Source organism: Ornithodoros turicata, unplaced genomic scaffold (genome assembly GCF_037126465.1).
Source record: "Ornithodoros turicata isolate Travis unplaced genomic scaffold, ASM3712646v1 Chromosome48, whole genome shotgun sequence".
Taxonomy (NCBI): domain Eukaryota; kingdom Metazoa; phylum Arthropoda; class Arachnida; order Ixodida; family Argasidae; genus Ornithodoros; species Ornithodoros turicata.
In genome coordinates, this window is record NW_026999378.1 from 162,732 (window position 1) to 181,411 (window position 18,680).

An 18,680-nucleotide genomic window follows, 5' to 3' on the forward strand; every position below is an offset into this window, starting at 1 on the left:
TCAGTTAGTTCAGAAAGTAACCGCAAGAGGGACAGATGTGTGACTCTATAGAGGCGAAAGAAGCCTTACGATTCAGTTCCGTGCCTGGCTGTCGGATGGAGTAGACGCATCGTTCTGCGCTCCTTGTTACCCATACTCTATGTTGATTTGTTGAGTGCCAAGTCCTCTTATTAGCCATTGATGGAGTTACGTGTTAGGATATTTTGTTCTTTTGCAAGTCTAATTTAGTAAGACTTTGGAATTCCTATGATGAGTTTTCATGCATGGTGCTCTTCTGCAGTAGGTTTTCTATTTTTATGGAATCATAGTTGTAAAAATGAAAGAATCTTGGGATGGTGATTCAATAAATAATAGTTCTACTGTATAGAGCGTACGCGCCCATGAATCATGTAGCAACATGCTTGAGTGATGATGTCATGCCATGGCTTCATTGCAGGTGGATCTTGTTCCAAGGAGTTGCGTTGGACATTAGGGGGAAAAAACACTGTAGGCTGTGGACAATGGGATGACATCATGACCAATGAGCAAGGCCTGCAGAGGGCGCAGGAGTTCAGTTCTCTCTTAGCCTCTCGCAGGTGGCACTAGATGTGCGTAGAGGAGCTACGAGCGTGCGCGCATGCGTAGCATCCGTAGAGTGGCGCCTGCGTCAGTCGGCCGCTGGCTCTCATAAGGAGAAGATGTGTGGTCGGTCGCTCCGCCGTCCCCACTCTGCGTCACTTGATCGCTGGCTGTCGTCGGGACCGGACGCTCCATCGCCGGGGAAAAGGTGGGTGATTTGCCAATGTTTGCGCGTTGCTTTACCACGCTCGTGTTAAGCCTTTTCTCGCATGTTCGCAGTAACGAATATTCCCTGTACGCGCATGTTTAGACTTGTTTACCAGTGACCCGTAGCGGCCTTTTGTTAATGTTGTTGCATGTTTAGCGTTGTGTGACTAGTATTTTTGTGGTTCTTGTCTTGTGTTAGCCGTTGAATTCTGTAGGTGATGACGCTGTTATTGTTGCTGTTGTACCTGTAAGGGCATCCCCGCCATTTTCTATCTTCTTCTGCCTTGGGAACGAGAGTAGCTCTGTTGTGATTCTTAATAATTTTGCCATGAAATTAGTTGAGAAAGTAAGCGCTAGGGGGTGTAGATGCGGGACTTTATAGAGGAGAAAAAAGCATTATGAGTCAGTTCTCTGCCTGGCTGTTGGATGGCACAGTCACATTGTTCTGCGCTCCCTGTGACTGCTGTTGTGGTGGGCTGCTTTGCTTCTGTGTCTGATTCTGTTTGTTGTTAGCTATTGATGGTTAGCATATTTACTCTTGCTTTCACAGCCTTCATATTATGAGTGTTTTTCTCCTTGCGTGTCCAGAGCTGTCCTAACCTGCCCAGACATGCCATGATGATGTCACAGGATGTCTGGAACAGGTGGCCACAGCTGTGATGCTTTGCAGCCTGCCTCTGTGCTCCGTCGCCCAGCGATGGTCAGCGACCGTTCCAGACCGCTTTCTTCAAGATAGCGTCCTTGGTCTTCAACTAAACTCCTTCTCTCCACTCTATTTCTGTCTTTTTATTTTATTGTCTACCTATTTTTTTATTTGTTATCAGCTCAAGCAGCCGGCAACTCACACTGTGGTCTGGACACGAGTTAGATGATCCACAATTAGTGTAATGACTCATTGAATGTTCCTAATTACTGGGGGGTCCCAAATTGCTCTAATTGCTAATTATTGGCGTCCAGGCCACTGTGTGAGTTGGCGGCTACTTGAGCTGATCATATACTACTCTAGACTTCTCCCATGGTTTGTCCTATATGTGTTTGCACAGAAACTGGATTCTCAGAGTGGGTGTTTTTCGCCCAGGGTTCCGTGTGTAGTTACCCAGTGCTTGGGACTACACGTTTCAGTCTGCGGTAAATCCATAAACCTACTTGACTGGCATTTGGTTTAATAACCATTTTGCTCGTGGAATTTTCCTAATACTTCTGTGTGGTCAGATGAGTCCAGCTGCACAGCATTCCCACTGTGAGCTCAGATAAGTTTGGTTACAACCGGTCAGGGGAGGAGGGGGTTCTGCGGTAATTTCCAGCGGACCCAGAAAGCGTGAGAACTTATGATACAGAATATAAAACGATTGCATATATTAAGGCTATGGTCTCACTCCCCTCTTAAAAAGAGGCAACTTTGTACCAGACCTGTAGCTCTCATTTGCGTCTGTTGGTGGTGAAACTGATGCCATTCGGAAGCTATGATTCTTGACTCGGGGGGACCGTCTTCCGATTTTCGGCCAGGCATGCGATTGCGGCGCCATAAGGCCTGGAACATGCCAATATCTCCGATTATGGGTGGTCTTTGTACGAAACTGGCGCAAAAGGGAGAGCAGATAGCGGCGCACAATTTGTTGCGTTGTGTTGTTCTGTGATACGTGGAGGGTAGACCGTCTCGCTCTTATTGATATATGACGCCGATAATCCGGAAGCGCCTTCAGAAAAACATGAAAAAATGCCTTTCTTTGGCTTCCTGTTTCGAGGTGTTCTAATGTCACCACACCAGCCTAGAAGTGGCACTAGATGCGCAATTATGCGCAAAACAATTGCTGAAAATTTCAGCATGGTTACAAGAGCACAGCGCAGGTTATTACATTCCAAAGCCATTCCGACCAAACCGAAACTATACAGGATTTTCGGTGGCCACATCGTGGCAGAGCATGTAACTACCGTGTGATCAACTCCAGTATTCTGCGAAAGGTGGCGCTTGCGTCACTTGTGTTCGTTACGTCACTCTGGCTGTGCCGCTGTGCTGCGGGACGCATTCATCTACGCCGTTTTGACAGGTGCTGACTGTCGTGTTCTGATTTGAACTGTTGATACTGCGGTAGGCTGCACGTTCATAGTATCGTTGCTGCTACCGCTTCGTACAAACTGGAAACGCGCGGCAATGACACGGCCGTGCAAGAATCCTCGGAAACCGCGGAGTTGCGGTCCGAAATCAGTCCGCAAGCCTCGTCGGCGGCTGGCGAGAGAGAAACGGTAAGTTGTAACCAAGTGATTGTAACTTTGTACTGGTGCAGTGCGCTTGCTCTTATTTATTTGTTATTCTCCGTAGGCAACCCAAGCTGTGGTCTTTGCCCCCTTGTATGGTCTTAGGCATCAGTGGTCTTAGTCTAGTGTCATTGCCTTGACTCTGGGTGCAAGACTGAGAAGCACCTGCATTACGACTCTCTCCCGATTATTATTATTTTTTTTTTTATAGTCTGAGATACAGCACAGGAGTGAAAGGGTGAGGATGGACAGCGTTCTCTAGGTTTGGAACTATCTTCTGCTGTGTATCTCACTTCGATGTTTGATTTCTGCCCATGAGAGCATTGCCAAGTTTTTGTGCATTTTGACTTTTTCAGATTACCACAGTGGTGCCAACTTTCACTTGCGGCTATCCAAGAGCGTACGATGTGATGCGGTTCAGGTCGACCCGGATGTTATCATAAACAATATATGCATTTACCAATTTCTAATGGCTGTGTTCCATCTCCTCTTTTTCTATGTTTGCTACAGTTGCCTCACTGCCTCATCCCGTTGTTTTACCCTCGCCAAGCGAATGGCCGCTTCCGCACGATGAACTCAGTACGATGAACTCAGCATGGGCATGTTCATAGCAATATCACAATGCCCGTACTAACATACCTGAAATTTGACCCGTACATTCCTTTAGTCTCACCATATGTTCTCATCTTCTTCTTTTTTTTTTTTTACCTTCTCCAACGTCCTGCGGTCTCGTGAAAAGTTATCGTATAAATTCTTCTTCCACAAAAGTCTTCTAACACTTTGAATACATTATGCAAGAGCAGGAAATAGACCAACTTGCACGAGATTTCCGACCACTGACCTGCTGCAATCGGGTTAGCATGGCACACGGCCAGAAGAGGACAGATGACCGAGACAGATAATGGGAAAGCGCGCCCGTTCACATTCCTTCGGTTGTTGTACCACGCATAAGGCTGTTATTCGAAACGTGTCTCTTTTGTGCTTCCTTGTTTGTCTTTCTCGCATTCTCGCAACGTGTCCTCGGCCTAACATATTGGCCTTGGCTCATAATCATTGTTGTGAACGAACTAAAAATCGTAGAACCCTATGTTTGCGCCTAGAGAGCAATACGTGCGTGTAGTGTGCCTGCGAACCAAATCTAGCGGTACAATGAACGACTGTAGCATTTCGTGCAGCACTATCTTCGGTGCGCAAGCAGCCATGGTCTCAAGGGAATATAAAATTGTAATCGGTATCATCAACATAATTATCGTAATGAACCTAATTATCGCAATACGTTTGAACAGTTGCACACCTCGCCGTGCATGCTGAATCATATTCGGTTACTGCAAGTGTCACTGACATCCTGCGTGTTAGATAAAGCTGTTAGGGGCAACAAGCAGGCTCCTACAAAAGAATTGTCACTGCTAGGCAATAATGTGAACACAGAAAAGGCTACGAGCTAATTCTCTTCCGTCTCTCAAACACACGCTTCTTCGTGTTGTTCCTTTATTAATTTTTTTCATTTTTTGCTTCATTGTTTCTTGTCGAACGGAAGGAACCGGGTTATGCACCAGCTTGCCTGCGTCCTGTCCCTTCGGTCGGCAGTTAGGTAGCGGAGTACCGCTATTCGCTACTCCTCTGAAACGCCGCTACTCATTCCGAAACGTAGGGCGGTACTGCTACCGGAAGGAAATATGTACCGGCGCTACTGCCAAGCTGCCTCGTAAGATGTTGTTTTTTATAACGAACGTATAACCATGATGAGTAGAGCCCACACAACGCTTAGGCAATAAAATATTGTTTTATGCAGGAACAACAAACACGAGAACTGTCGAAACCAGCTCTGAAAACTTTATTCTAGGCAGGATAAGTTGGCACAGAAATTAGAAAATGTCACTTTGATCATGCCGGATTCTGAGACTTCAGACACGGATACCGCCTTGTCGAAGTGAAATGGCGTGGAATACGAGTTACGTCTTTTGTTTTGCCCACTAAAGTAGCTTGTACTAACATACCTGAAATTTGACCCGTACACTCCTTTAGTCTCACTATATGTTCTTGTCTTTTTTTTTTTTTTACCTTCTCCAACGTCCTGCGGTCTCATGAAAAGTTATCGGATAGATTCTTCTCCCACAAAAGTCTTCTAACACTGGGAATACGTTATGCAAGAGCAGGAAATAGACCAACTTGCACGAGATTTCCGACCATTGACGCTGCAATCGGGTTAGCATGGCACACGGCCAGAGGAGGACAGATGACCGAGACAAATAATGGGAAAGCGCGCCCGTTCACATTCCTTCGGTTGTTGTACCACCTGTCTAATAGTAAAAGAAAATCGTGGGGGAATGCATAAGGCTGTTATTGGAAACGTGTCTCTTGTGTGCTTCCTTGTTTGTCTTTCTCGCATTCTCGCAACGTGTCCTCGGCCTAACATATTGGCCATGGCTCATAATCGTTGTTGTGAACGAACTAAAAATCGTAGAACCCTATGTTTGCGATTAGAGAGCAATACCTGCGTGTAGTCTGCCTGTGGACCAAATCTAGCGGTACAATGAACGACTGTAGCATTTCGTGCAGCACTATCGTCGGTACGCAAGCAGCCATGGTCTCAAGGAAATATAAAACTGTAATCGGTATCATCAACATAATTGTCGTAATGAACCTAATTATCGCAATACGTCTGAATAATAGAAATTGCGCACCTCGCAGCTGAATCATATTCGGTTGCTGCAAGTGTCACCGACATCCTGCGTGTTAGATAAAACTGTTAGGGGCAACAAGCAGGCTCCTACAAAAGAATTGTCACTGGTAGGCAATGAATGTGAACACAGAAAAGGCTAAGAGCTAATTATCTTCCGTCTCCCAAACACATCCTCTTCCTTTTTTTCCATTTTTTTTTTTTTTTTTTGCTTCATTGTTTCTAGTCGAACGGAAGGAACCGGGGGCCCTATTCCGAGCTACCGATTGCGCGTGACCGACACTGTCGGTAGGCGAGGATCGCTCGCTCTCGATCGACCTTGTGGGAGCAACCCATGCAACTTTTGATATTCCGACGGCGCGTCTAACGATAGCGCGCTTGAATCGCGAGGTGCACCGCACGAGCAATCGAGCTGTTTGCAACCGATGGCACGTGATGCGTGATGTCACGTATCGACGGCACCGAGCATTTGGTATTTCATTGCCTTCTAAACGTGTCGCTTGTGAACGATGCTATCGGCTGAGTGTCGGTGCACGAGCGATTTCTCGGACCCAATCGCTTGGCCTGTCGAGTAGCCAAAGCATTCAACGGAGATGGCTGCAAGTTACTTCGCGTGGCTGCTATCGAGGCCAACGCGGTCGGAACCTATGTGCACGTCGACCTGCCTTCATCGCTCTGTGAGGCAGAAGCTGCCTCGGGCGGTGCCATATAAATGATCGTTGATGCGGACTCCGAGGCCGGCTGTGCCCGTATCCCGAGTCTCCTGCATCCCGGTCGTCGCCACTTGCCCACTCACAGAGGCGAGCCGCTCCTCCAGCTCAGAGAGAGATTCTTTCGGGGGGGACCTCTTCCCGTCTCCCGCGTGTGATGTGAGATGCGAGCTGCCTTGGCTTTGGTGGCGCTTTTCCAGTTGGTCCACGTCTAAAAGTTCCCATTGAACACAACTTCAATCAAGTAGAGGGATATTGCAACAAAAACAACATATATATTCTGATGATGCAGGGGGGGGGGGCGGTTTTCCACTCTATGAGTGGAAAACTACCCCATAGCTAGGGGTTCTAATGTGAGTGGTGACAATGAGAGATGACGGGAATGATCGGAGCGGCGATGGCGATGATGAACGTGATCGTGATGGTGGAAATGTCCGAGAGCGCTGGTGGGGTCATAATGAGTTCCTTAGGCCTGTCGCCTCAAAAGAGCCAACTACATGACGTAAGGTCGCCCTGGAGTGGGCCGCGGTGTCTCAAGGGCCGATGACGGGGATACTGCAGTCGTCACTGCTGCCGCGAATTTTGAGATTTTTGTTGGTGTTTCGTATCTGATACTAATTTACGCACCTTTCTCCACCTCTCAACGGGTTTCACTGCACCACCGCTGGCGTTCAAACGTGTAGCCAGCTCGCACCACTCCCTATTTCTGTCTTGCGATGTGTAGCCAGCGGACAGCCCACCCGTAAAGAGATTACGGTGCTCCCCCACATAGTCGAGCACAATGTGAAACTGCTCCGAGGTGGGACGTGAAGCGCGTACCGGTGAATCCATCGCAGATAGAGGAAATTATACGAAAAAAAGAAAAACAAGCACAGCTTGTTTCTTTTTGTCTTTTTTTTTGCGTCGTCTTTTATTGCCTATGTTTGCTTTTATCTCAAATGCACAAAGTTATATTTGCGAACGCGCTCGTGCAATCGCTTTGTCGTCGTCGTCTGGGATGCGCGTGACAGTGACGTTGAACACGTCGACGGGCTGAACGACAGTAAATAACCCAAGCGCGCGATCGTTAGACGTAACCCGAAATACCAAAAGTGGCAGGTATCGTTCCCGCCGCCTCGATCGCTTCGCCTACCGACACCATCGGTGGTCCGGAACTACATGTGGTAGCTGCTCAACGGATTGGGAAGTGGTTCATTTGCCTTTGCCTTTCGCACCTCCGACTGCTTTTCACTGCATGTATTCACTGTCAGCCGTGGAAAAATTTGCTAGAGCGGGAAGCCGCTATAGAATGTAGCAAAAAAAAAAAAAAAAAAATCATTACACACGTTGCTAGCTTATGAGGGTCAGAACCAGGCGGCAGTCGTCTTCTGGTGGTTCGTGTTGAAAGTTGCTCTTTTTCACGTTCCCTTCTGCTGAGCTCTCCCCGCTGAACAAGCGTGCGCATCGGTCAAACGACAGGATCGTTCACGCGCGGCTCGTCTGGAAGCACTGGAATACCAAATTCTCGGCGCAGTCGTTCGATGACATCACACACCACGTGCCGTCGCTTGCAAACGACTCGATTGCGCGATGCACCAGCTTGTCTGCGTCCTGTCCCTTCGGTCGGCAGTTAGGTAGCGGAGTACCGCTATTCGCTACTCCTCTGAAACGCCGCTACTCATTCCGAAACGTAGCGCGGTACGGCTACCGGAAGGAAATATGTACCGGCGCTACTACCAAGCTGCCTCGTAAGATATTTTTTTTTATGACGAACATGTAACCATGATGAGTAGAGCCCACGGACAACGCTTAGGCAATAAAATATTGTTTTATGCAGGAACTGTTGTTTAGAGCTTGGCTCTTGAGTGTCTCTTCACTTGTATTTCTGACATTCTTGCAAGGTTTCCACAGAGTACCATATTGGCTTTGGATCGAAACAACTGTTGTGTACAGAACTAAAAATCGTAGCATCCTATTTTTGCCCCTAGTAACCAATGCGTGCGTGTACAATGAACGCTTGCGGCATTTCGTACAACAGCTGTCTCGTTGCAATCTTTTCGCTACGCGACGGACAAGCAGCCCTGCTGTCAAATGTCATAGAACTGTATTCGTTATTATTATAATACTTATCACAATGAAACTGCAATTATCACAATAGGCTCGAATCATAACAATTGCGCCGTTCGCTGCGCATGACGAATCAAATTCGGTCTCCCAGTGCCACTGACAACTTCTATGACAAGGAAGCCTGTTAGGGGCGGAAAGCAGGCTGTTACAAAACAATTGTCAGTGCTAGGCGTGAATACTATTGCTCAGAGAGAAAAGAATATAAGCCAATCCCCTTCCCCAGAGCACGAGTCCAGGAAGAAATGTCCCCGGAAGAAATGCCCCCGGAAAAAATTGTCTCCGGAAGAAATGTTCCCTGGAAGAAACGTCCCCGGAAAAAATGTCCCCTGAGGAAAATTCACTTTTGGTACGCGTGTACTGGCTGACTTCGGACGTTGACTTTTTACTATATAGGACGGTGTGAATGTTTGAATTTTTGAGCACCGAAGCGAGTAATCGTATATCCTATTCCATTTCCTAATCAAATATGGAATTCAATGTTCGAATTCCAACTCGAATTGATGCTTCTACTGAACTGAATATATTTGAAGAGACCCGGCACATGGAGAACAAAAAAAAAGAGTAAGCGCTATACTTACGCATACATATACGTACCGTACATGTTTGTATTCCAATATATGTTGTATATGTGTCCAATTACGGTTATTCAACGAGTAGCTTAATTTATTCGTATTCAATTCCATTTTAAAATGACTATTCACATATAGCATTTCTTTGCCTAGGTAGTCGCTGTGGGTCAGTTTTGGTGAATTTACTTCCTTGTGTCTTGCAACAATGCGGCCTGTACAGTCATGGGGCTCCCGAGATGTGATGCAGCTAGACATATTGAAATATATTTTTGTCTGTCAATTTTGTTGCTTCCCCCCCCGCATTTTATTTCCCTCTTTACACATCACCGTGCACGTCGATCTGCGCACTTCTAAAAAAGAACTTTACATGCTCCTGGTCATTCCGAATGACGTCTTCTCTCCTGATTTCTTGAAACTGGAAGTCGTACTACTTTCTGTGACACTTCACATTTGTGCTAATTAGCAGAGAAAATGTTTTTCCGTGTTAGCGCTGCGAATCAACTACTGCTGTACGCGGTGTACAGGCGTGGACAGAGGACAGCAGGAGGGAGGGTGACAGGGGGCTAGTATGCGTTCTGGGCTGACTTCAGGGCTAAGTGAGCCGACATTCGTCAGGAAAGTCCGACGGAAAACCCAAGGAAAACCTCAGAGAGCACACCTGGTGACAGGATTCGAACCCGTGTCACGCTGTATCAACGAACGTGAAATTGATTGCAGTGTATTCCCTACGAGAAATCGCAAGTGAAAGTAGGTCGAGCTTTCAAAGTAAAAACCCTTAGTAAGTGGTTAGGAAGTTTAGTATTTATTTTGAGCCGGAGGACTTCAAGACCTGCAATATCGCAACCGGGGATTTCGCAAAAATTCCACGCGTACCAAAAGTGGATGTTTCTCGAGGGCACATTTTTTCCGGGGGACATATTTTCCAGGGGACATTTCTTTCGGGAACATTTTTTCCCGTTCCCCCAGAGCACGCGCGTCTTTGTCTCGTTTCTTTTTCTTTCCAACTAGTTTCTTTGTTTTCTACATGTGGGGGAACTGAACGAAGAACCGGAGCATGGAAGGAGGGGCACCACGGTAAATGTTTATTATGTAGGCAAGGGGAAGGAGTGCTGTCGCATCCATTTTGCTACGAGGAATTTTTGTCGCACGATAACTGTCTTGCAATGCAAATGCAATTTCTTGGATTGAACTCTGAAATCTGTAGACGGATCCTCCGTTTACTCGCAAATACAACGATCGTCTCACGGCAAACTGTGGGCAATCAGCGCCGCGTAATGCGATGGAGACGACTGAAATAAACTAGTGAAATGACCACATTTCGTGGCGAAAGATCACACCTCTCGTCATCTCACAAAGCGATAACACGAATCGCAGCCAAATAGAAAAAAAAAGTTATCTTCACCTACTAGTCACGGCCGCTACTATGCGGAATACGGACAGGTTACATAGCGTATAATTGTCGACTTCCCTATTTTACTTCGTTTATGCCATTCCTTTGATTCTTATCATTTTGTGTGCGTACTGTGAGTTGAACTTCTAGTTTCAACAGAAGTGGTAATTTCATACTTCATGTAACGTTCCAGTCTCCGAAACCGACTTCCTGGTCCGGACACTAGGCGTAACTTTATTGTTTTTCCCAATGTCCCGTGCTTTTCTTCGTCCTCGTCTTTTCCTACGTTACACTTCATTTCAAGAAATCATGTTTCCTGTAAGCTGTATTGAGGTAAAACTGCTACCGATCGGCACGTGAACAGACTCTTCACAGCTGACTGCAATTATTTAGTATTTGCGTCCATTTTTTATGACGGTTGTTTGACCATTTTGCATTTGAGATATATATTTTTATATATCTCAAATATATTATATTTTGCACAGTCTTCGTCACACGCTACGCGCGCGACAGCTATCCCCGTGCTACTCAAACCACGAAAGCACGAAAATCAACTCGCCGTCTTGCACGACAGTTTCAGAAGGCTTTTACGAGACAATGCTCCCTTCTACACACGTATAAACACCGGGAACAATGGCACACAGAAGAGACTCAAGGTCAAAGGGTCCGGTCGGGAGAATCGCGCGTGGGACAGCTGTCCGCATCCGCGATTCTCCCTAACGGGGCCATCCACGGAAACCGCGGCGGTGGCGCCCCGCCGTAGCAAGTCCGTAAGTAAATTCAAGATGGCTACCGTGAGACCGTAGCCTTAACAGTTGACATTTGCCTTGCGGCACTGCCACAACATGACCGCAACGATTGCCAGTGCCTCGCCCCTCATTAGCTGCAGTTAACGACTGCCAGTGTATTACTTGTAGTTTTTTAAGGCACTGCAAAATATGTATTGCAATTGCAGAATATTTGCAGATTACTATGTGAGCAATAAACGCTATTTGCTTATAATCAAGTGGTCTTGCATGTCCCTTTCTTGCATGTTTTAGTTCATGTTCCTGAATGTCATTGGGCAAGATCCGTGGGAAATGCCGTAAAAATAACAGCTGCGTACCACCTGAAAAGCGCCACAGGCGACCTTTTGACAATATTGCCCAAAACGTTACCATAACGTTGCCTGAATGTGGAAAAGTTACATTTGTAACATGGCGGCAACGTTACCAGAATGTGGCCTGAAGAGGACATTAGCGACGTTTACGCAACGTTTCCAGAAAACATTGGGGCAACGTTTTGGCAACATAGTGTAGGTTTCGGGAAGCGAAGCCTCCCGGTCCCCAACACCGGGTAGATGATAAGGATTGACGACAGCTCAGGAAATTCGATGTTAGCTTACCATGATGCACGATGAGAGGTAAGTACGGAGTGTTCGGTAAATGGTTGGTTAAGGGTTACAACTTGAAACGCACGAGAGAAACGCAATGAACAAGACGCTGTGACCGTCAGAGAGAGAAAGACCAGTGGAGTGCAGCTGTAGCTTCCACAGTTTCGCCACGAAAACCACCGCCCCCCTTGACCACGTGATCATCCGTAACGAATCACGACAAAGCAGCCGGAAAACGGCGCCAAAAAGCGCGCGCTGGTTAATCGAACTGCGCATATGCGCTCCGTGCCCTCTCCACACCCTCACACTCGAATTCCCCCCCCCCCCCCCTGTTCCGAGCACTTCGCCAGGCCATCTGCTAATATTATCGGGAGGCAGAAAATGAAAATCCAGAAGACGAAGGAATTCACATGTACAAATTTATTGACACGGTAAACATATAAACAAGAGCAACATTTGAATGCAAGTAAATCTACACGATTATTATAGAATACTGCAGAATAAATAGTGCCGAGCAACAGAAAGCGTGACTATCATATTATACAATCCTTAAGGGAACCTATTCGGTTTGGGGAAAGTAGATATTATTATACATATATATAGCACGTGATATATGAGTCGCAGAAGCCATCCGCTTCATCCCAGAACAACTGTCGAATTTTCTGGTGACAGGGACCACATGCTCGCGGATCGCAGGGCCACAAACAGCTGTCGGTGTATGAATGGGAAAAAAAAAAGGAACCTGTTAATGATATGGTAAACCCGAGCACAGGCAACGTTAATTGGCTGAATACGCTCTGTAAAACATGCTATCGTTACGCGCCTAATGTCGACTAATGACAAAATTAATTCGAGGAGCCCTGCGTACGCGATGCACGCTGTTTTGCTTTTCAGTGTATTAAAGATCAGACACATTGAAATAGCGGAACAAAACGCAACAAGTAACGCCACGCAGAATCATCAACCAGATCATGACTGATAACCGGCAGAAAGTGATGTAATACGGGACAAGGCGTACCTCCATGCACACAGTTAGGCGACAGTATTAAACGTCTGATCACTGACATGTATCATACGTTTGTCTGCTTACCTTTAATTCAGGCGTAGTAGGCGTCTACATACGTAGACGACTACTACAAAACGGTCAGACGGGTCGGCGCCTCGGAGAAACGAACGCGGGCGAATCCACCGGTTAAATGAGCCTCAGCCAATCATGATCGAGAAAGGTCACGTGGGGGACCGCAGCCAATGGAAAGTAAATAGCCGGAATTTGGCGAGAAATGCCAGCGGCGAAACCCGCTTACTGTGCCTCCTCTGGAAAGACGAGGGCTGCGTCTACTAAAAAAGCGCCGACAGCACCGGTAGGGGGCAGCATTAGCGACAGCAGGCGCTGGTTTAGTAGACAAGCTCGCTGGTTTTGCTGAAAATTGCGGTCAACGAGCAGACGACGAGATCCCCGATGGTACCGCGCAGTCGATTACAGGATGTTCTTATTTCCGAAGCCTCCGAGACAGATGAAGAGCTGTGTATAACTGGCGCGCTTTCCGTCCTTACTACAAAAAGGCAAATAGACTAAGAATCCGAGGCCATGCACGAGAGCCGCCTTCAGGTTAGTCTCGCCGAAAGCGTATCACGGTTCAACCCCTACCACTTCCAGACCGATTTTAGAATGTCACCAACATCGTTTGAGGTTAGTTCATGTATCCACGACCCGTATAGGCTGCATGTTAGCGTTGGGTAGCCACTGTGACAGTGATGAGCCCAGCAGTCGATGTGGACGCCATGGCTGCGTCTACTAAAGCAGCGCCGCTGCCAGCGCTGTCAGCGAATGGCAAGTTTCCGTCTACTAGGGCAGCGCGCTCGTTTCGTAGACAACCTGCTGCCGCAGCGCCGCTGCTCCCGCTGGCCAGCGCAGGCAGCAGGTCGGGAGCCGCTGAGCGCGCTGCTGCTGGCTGTGTGACGTCACGATAGCAGACGACATCGCCCGCCGCGTAGTTTGAACATGGCGTCCACATCGACTGCTGTGCTCATCAGTGTCACAATAAAAACACCGCAAGGATGCGTGAACGTTCTTGTCACTCCAGAAGAAGCAAGCAGACTGCAGCACGGTACGTACACGGAACTAATTGAAGTACGTTTCATGTGCCGCGATGTACTAACTGAAATAAACCTCCCGCGACCCTTTTCGCAGTTTCGGTTCTGCGCACATTTGCTTCTCTACAGGAGCAGTTTTGCAATGTATACGACGGATCAACGAAGTATACAGAACTGAGACGTCCCTCGTGATAAAAGGGTGTCGCCTTTGGGCGTATATTGGTGTAGAGGCGTGAGGGAGGGCTGGAGGCCAAGATGAGAGCGTCACAAAGCTCTCATCGTCTGCTCGTTGGCCGCCATTTTCAGCAAAATCAGCGAGCTTGTCTACTAAACCAGCGCCTGCTGTCGCTAGCACAGCCCCCTGCCGGTGCTGTCGGCGCTTTTTTAGTAGACGCAGCCCATGTTCAAACTACGCGGCGGGCGATGTCGTCTGCTATCGTGACGTCACACAGCCAGCAGCAGCGCGCTCAGCGGCTCCCGACCTGCTGCCTGCGCTGGCCAGCGGGAGCAGCGGCGCTGCGGCAGCACGTTGTCTACGAAACGAGCGCGCTGCCCTAGTAGACGGAAACTTGCCAGCCGCTGACAGCGCTGGCAGCGGCGCTGCTTTAGTAGACGCAGCCGAGGAGAGATTAGGGAAGGATGCTTAATAGTGAAGGTGGTGCCATCTAGAGTCTGCCTAGTAAAACTGTAGCTTCGAACTTGGCGCCCGACCAGCAAAAAGAGGGAAAAGCAGTTGTAAACTCTGATAGTAAGTGTCGATCGTAGCCCAAGTATAATTTCTGCCGCTTTGGCGCTGCCGCCAAAAGCTATGGGACCTCTCCTGCAGCTGTCGCTCTGGCGCTGCAGCTCAAATTGGAGCCATGAGACCCGGCCCTTCTAGACGTCCTTTACGCTCCCCAGGTGGCCTGCATCAAATTTGCACTAAAAATCCACTGGTTTTTCAGCTTGCGAGAGGTATTCATTTCAATCCAATCCACTTGCTACCCAAAATGTCGCTGCCCATGTTGGATACGGGGACATATAGTGAGGATACGTTGACTGAGAGCACGCCATATTTCAAGACCCCATTGGCCAGAAACCTGGAAAAGTGCGTGGAGCTTCAGGTATAGGCATGACCCATTAATGGCGAGACTCCCTCTTTAATATACGGCTCTGAATTACAGGCCGCGCGAGCGCCGCGCGGCGAACTCTGATGAGTTGGAGGACGATAACGATAATTTAAAAAAAGGTGCTGTGATGTTACCTAACAATGTTACATACCTAAGGTTTGTCTGCGCACTGTGGCATGTTGACTCCGCCTGACCTGCACACCACCCCCCATCTTCGTCGCTCTCCTGCTGACGTTACCAGAGTAACGCAGTGGAGTAACGCATCCGACAGCGCCGCGCGGCGGCCGAAATTACTATTTGTGTTGTCTGTGTCACGACCACTGATCTCTATGTGTAAAGGCTGGATCGCGTATGGGAGAGGGGCTCGTGGGAGAGAGGCACGCATTCGGGCCGCCATGTTGGTGGGCCCTAAAACGCTGTGTGTGCCCATTGGAAACAATGGGAGGAACAGAGATTGTGAGTATTTATTGCGTTACAGGCGTTGATCATTGTTTGTCGTCACGCGATTTTGTAAGGTGCCAGTATACTGATGGATCCTAACAGTGTGGCGCAGGTGCCCTGCTTTTCGATTCTTAACAACGTTATGTTTTGCATTCCGAAACTAGACCGTCACTGCAGTGCAGCGCTGGGAATTGTACTACAGCACGTTTCCCAGCCAATATTTCAATAAGAAACGATGTGAGGTTAACAACAACCATGTATATAATATCCCTCGCTGCGTTCTGGACAAAAATTGTTCCGTCACGAACGGTCCGGGAAAAGATAAACTCGCATGACAGAAAGATATCGTTCTGTAGACTCTCAGCCGTTGTTTTAGCCGTGTATGCGTTTAGTATGATTTATATCAAGCATCGCCGCAGAAAGAGTCTTTTAGTGAACGACATGGGTGCCATGCCTCGCAAATATGGACACACCGAAGCAGCTCAAATAATTACTTCACACAATTCGTTCGCGCTCGTTAGAACAGTTAATCAGGTAGTGATGTAAGCTTAATCAATTAAGTTACTTAGGAAGTGGTGACACCTGCTTGAGACACAGGACTTATCTCTTTTTGAAGTACAGCCCTTCTATGTTTGTTTGTTGCTTCCTTCATTTGTTCCGCGCATTTGCAGGCGCGGTTGTGCCAAACTGAATGTCCATCTCGAGTACTCACATGCTTTTGCTGAATACAATTGCAGCGTGAGCAAAGCTGCTTAGGGACGGGGGCCTGCTATCCAGCACTGGCTTTGTCATGCTTGTTATGTGGAGCACGTTACAAAAAATGCAGCTCCACATCTGAAACACCAATCAGTATCATCGTCATCTAAAAGGGGCACCGTTGTGAGACCAGACACGCTTTCTGGAGATCTTCTATGGCACTTTCCGCAGTTTGCACAATTTTCTTCAGCATCGAAGTCTCTCATAGGAACCACTTTCATTAACCGTGACTCCCATCTTACCCTTTGATGTGCAAGGGCCCTCTCGCACTACACAGGTATGGTCTGCAAATTGCAACAGAACGATTTGGAGCTTGAAACAGTTGTGCTTTTGTCATTCGTGGGGGTTTTGTCATTCGTGGACCTCGTGTACCCTGTCTGTGAAACGTAAACAAAAAGGTCTAACACGATATGCTTTTGTAAAGAAGATCACTGATGATGAGTAAAGAGAGTATACATTTTTCAAGTTCAACATTTATTTCTTGCACTTATGCGTTTCAGGATACAATGAACGTGCAGGGAGGCCGCAAAAGACTACATTTATTGTTTTGTGACCTTCCCACAATGACAATATATATTTTAGGGATGACAATGGACAGGTACACTCTCTTAATTTATAGCACTCAATTTTAGGTTGGAATAAGCAAAGAATAGCAACTTCCCTCCTGATATTTTCTCATATATGCTGAATTTTAAATTTAATGTGATCAACGGTAGATGTAAACAACATCAGTACCAGAGAAATGCATCCTCAATAAATAAATTTCTTCTTGTAGCATATATGTGCATGCCTATTAACTGAAACAATTATCACAGTTCCCTGACATGTTTTAATTTCTGAGAGTGTACTGTAGAGGCTGCTTAGATCTACAACAGTTCATACAAGGTATTATATACTGTGAATGCCCTTAAAAATCCCATGTGACACATATGCCTTTACTTTCTGGAGGTGCTGTGGTAGTCAGAGTTTGTGGGCATTACGCAGGTTCTGCACCCATTTCTTGAGTATGTCGAGGCAGCTGTGAAGTAACCTGTATTGATGATTATTCCAGTTTTTATGGTGCATCGACAACAAAGGCAATAATACATCAGAACATTGGTTTGGGTGCAACCAGTTAAAAATGAATGTTGTTTAATAAATGCATTGGACAAACGTTAAAACATCAGTTTAAAACATGGCTTACAATCCCTGTATCTTCTAAAAATTGAAAAGATTAAAAACTATTCTAAAAAGAATATGGGGAACTCATCTAAAAAGAATTATAATTATTATATTGCTGGGTGAAGGAGCCTAAGGTGTGTTTCTGATGTGAACATGTAAGAAAATGTGCAAATTTGAGAGAGGCTAACCACAGTGTGTGCACTGAGGTGGTTCCTTCCTGTAAAGTAGAAACCAGTGGATGAGGAACTTGATACTTATCTGTACACCCAGTCGTATCACGTACACTGCACAGATTATTCACTGGGTAGTCCACATGACGAAACCTGTATTGACGAGAGACCACTTTTTCCTTAAAAAACTGCTACAAATAGCACGGCACGCTACAAATTATTATTATCGTAACAAGCTGACGATACAGCTGAGACACAAGGCGTTATCCAAGTCGCGCCATACCACCGCCACGTAGCATTCTGTGTCACAAATCAAACCAAGGCACAAAACAATACCAATACATGAAAAAAGGTGACAATCTTGGTCTAATTATGACGTAATACCGAACTTGTGCGCGAAGGTAATTCAAAGAAATGAATCTGGCACTTGCTTCCGCAGAGAACACCGTGTACCATGCTAGCAATGCATGCAAAAAAGCGCTCGAGTGCTCGCACATATATTGATGACAACACTACCAGTGTACTATAACATGTTCTTTCAAGCACATTATGCACTCAAACTGTATTTGCCACCAGGTAACATGCAAGTGTGCTCGATTGAACCTCGGAAGAGCGATCAAGCAACCTGCATCCAGTGCTCGTTTTGAGCAAAAAAACACTTCATAATGGTCAACTAAATATACAGAATGGACGCCTATTTATTCCTTGATAAAGAGTGACTCACCTGTATAAATTTAGGCCCTGTAACCTTGACAGTACGGTTGGTACGACCGTAATTGCAAGAAGTTGCCATGATCGCTGCGGCGACTGTTGTGGGTACAGTAAGATGGCGGCCGGTTTCCTCACGCTCGCGCTCCCTATCCGCGATCCAGCCTTTTACAATCGAGATCAGTGGTCACGACGTACTAGGTTATAACGACCATGTCACAATCAGCAACCCCTATGAGGAGCCCGTCCGCACGATCCGCCAGGAGGGAGCGCTACTCATCGGCACGCCACTGGGGACTGGGGAGCCTCCATGTGCGTCCCCTTTTCAGGGAGGCGACAACTCCGTCGTCTGCTACGAGCGCCGGCATCTTGACTTTCACATCGCATTGGGCG